A 3,328-nucleotide genomic window follows, 5' to 3' on the forward strand; every position below is an offset into this window, starting at 1 on the left:
AGAGAAAAAGAGGAAGACCCCCAACGAGATGGATTGGCCAAGTGGCAGCATCGATGGACTCAAGCGTGGCAACAGTAGTGAGGTTGGCCCAGGATCAGGCCGTGTTTCGTTCTGCTGTGCGTTAGGTCGCTATGAGTTAGTACCGACTTGATGGCACCTAACAACAACTCATCTCCTCACTTACTCTTTTTTGTGTGCTTCAGCCCACGTTTATATCAGCTGTTACTGCCAGCGTTAGGCTCAGTGACAAGCCTTAACCGTGAAAACCGGTTGGAGGCAGCCTATGGAAGCTGGTACAACAGGAATCAGTTCCTGAGAGGCAGAAGTGGCTGCCTTGTCCTTGTTCCCCCAGAGGGAGGCATCTTCAACAAAAGAGGAAGTGGTTCTGAATCCCTTACCTTAGCCCTCCAGAAGGTTCCTCTCCAAGTCAAAAATGTTTTCTGCAGAGTGTTTCTGTCTGACAAATGATTATTTTATTTATCTATTTGAGAGAGGGTAATACCCAAGTGTGGTCTTGAGGAAGCTGATGAGTAAGCAGAGGATGCGAATCGACAGAAAAATAAGAGACAGCAGAGAGGACAGACATGTAGCTTTTAGGAGAGAAAATTGGAGTGAACCATTTCCCTTCTGATTGGTATTTCATTTCCTACTTCTGGGCCCAGAGGATTGCTGAATTAGAAATCAAACTAGAAAACCAGAGCCATCTGTGGCTACAGGGTAGGGGCATCTCAAAAGGATCTTTGTGCACTCCCCCATATAACAACAGGGTACTATTATTGATTAACATAAGGAAGCCCAGAATCTCCCAAAAAGGATAAATTTGTATTTATATAACCTATTAAAGTAGTGTGGGAATATGTAATACATTTTAGAAGGATTTTTATCAAAAATAAAGTCATAAATTAGAGATCTTTATCAGTTGGTGAAGAATTTCTACCCTGTTCTCTTCTTTAAAATCACACATATGTACAAACCGAAAATGAATAAAAACTATGGAGAACCAATTGCCAGGAGTCAATTCCAACCCCATGTTTTTCTGAATAGAACTGTTCCAACAACTGTGATCTCCTGAAATACATTGCCAGACCTTTCTTCCAACATGCATCTGGGTGGCTTCCAACCACCAACCTCCTAGTAGTTGAACACATACATGTACACACATATGCATGTACACATGTACACAAACACAGCACCATGATATTTTAGAATCCTGATGACAAGGAATAAGGAGCACTGGTCTGGTGGCAATGTAGGTAGGATAAGCACTGGACTTTTAACTGAAAGGTCAGTATTTCAGACCCACCAGTTCTCTCTAGAGGAGAAAGATGAAGCTTTCTGCTCCTCTCTAAAGATTTACAGCCTCTAAAACCTATACAGGGCTGCTATGGGGTGGGTGGGTATGTGACAAGGAATAGATTTATTCATTTATTTAGACCTTCAGCAAATCTTTACTGAATACCTGCTATGTTCTAAACATTAAGTACTTGGGGTTTGTTAGTGAAGAAAACAGAGCACCATTCCTGCCCTCAGAGAGCTTAAGTTTTAATTAGTAAATTCTATCGTATGCTGAATGTAATCCTTGGCCCTGGAAAACAAAAAGGCATTTCAAATCCTAGGAGTCAAGGGTCAAGTTAAAGTGTTCAAATGGATGGTCAGGGTAGACTTCACTGAGAAGCAGAGACTTTGCAGAAGGTGGCTATCAGGAGAAGACATTGGCTTGGTCAGCTTCTCACATCCTTCAAGCATGAGAACAGCTAGAGCAAAGGCCTTAAAGTACAGAGATCCTTTAAGGAACAGCAGGGAGGCCAGTGTAGCAGGACCAGAAAAACTGAGTAGGGAGTGGGGAGCAGAAAAGACCAGAGGGTGATCAGGAACGGATCCTCTCTAGCCTTATGAGCCATTGTAAGGACTTTGGCTTTCACTATGATCAACATGAGAAGCTAATATAGGGTTTTGAGCAGAGATCATATATTTTTAAAGGACCACTTTATGGGCTTGTTGAAGAGGCTTTGAGCAGAGATCATATATTTTTAAAGGACCACTTTATGGGCTTGTTGAAGAGTATTTCAGGGAAGAGATGATAGTATCTCAGATGAAGGTGGAATCAGTGAATGAGGGAGAACAGGTTAGATTGTATATATATTTTGAAGGGAGAGAAAATATATATGAATTCATACAATGAATTCTATATGGGGTGTGAGAGAAATAGAGAACTCAAGAGTGACTCAGATTTTTGGCCTTTGCAACAAGTAGTTACCATCTGATGCGGAAGGACAAGGGTAAGAAAGCTTTGTGGGGGAAAACCAGAATGAAGATGTGGAGTAGACAGTCAGATGTACTAACCTGGAGTCCAAGAGGGAGGTCTGGCTGGAAAAATAAATGTAAGAATCTTTACCATGTAGATGGGATTTAAAATATTAAAGAGACTGGATGAGATCACCAAGGGAGTGAGTGTGGATAGAGAAGAGGGCTGAAGACTGGAACCCAGAGGTCTCCAACATTAAGTGTTAGGAAGATGAAGAAACGGCAAAGGCCCTGAGAAGTAGCAGCCAGGGAGTCAGGAAAAAAAAAAAAATGGAACCAATGTGTTGACCTGGAAGCCCCTTGAAGAAGGTATATCATATGCTGCTAGTAGGTAAAGAAATATGAGGACTGAGAATTGCAACAAGAATAGGAACAAGGTCATTGATGATAATGATAACAGGAGTTAATAGAAGTGAATGTCTGTTTGAAGTGGGTTGTAAGAATAAGGAGGAAGAGAAATTAAAGACCACAAATACAGTTCTTTCAAAGTGAGGAGAGATGAGTCAATAGCTGATGAAGGTGTGGGATTAAGGGGATTCTGGTAGCATAGTGGTTACTATGGGCTGCGAACCGCCAAGATTGGCAGTTCAAAACTACCAGCTGTTCCGCAGGAGAAAGATGAGGCTTTCTGTTCCTGTAAAGAATTACAGCCTCGGAAACCCTGTACAGTGTTGCTATGAGTCGGAACTGACTCCAAGGCACACAGCCACCACCACTTTTTCTTTTTCTAAGATGGGAGAATAAAGTGCTTGGTGTAGCAGTGTAGGATAAGGACTGGCCTGCAAGTCAAACTCACCAGCTGCTTCTAGGAAACCTTATACAGGGTAGTTATTAGTCAGAACTGACTTGACAGCACTTAGCAACGACAGTGCTAATGGGAATGATGCAGTGAAGACCAAAAAAAAAAAAATGAGATGGGATCTAGTATGTACTAAATCCCATCATTTCTCAACAATTAAAGGACATTGCTCCAACAACTCTTCCTTCCTTCTTCATATAGTCTTTTTTTTTTTTTTTTTTTTTT

Source organism: Chrysochloris asiatica, unplaced genomic scaffold (assembly GCF_000296735.1).
Source record: "Chrysochloris asiatica unplaced genomic scaffold, ChrAsi1.0 scaffold00030, whole genome shotgun sequence".
NCBI classification, from domain to species: Eukaryota; Metazoa; Chordata; class Mammalia; order Afrosoricida; family Chrysochloridae; genus Chrysochloris; species Chrysochloris asiatica.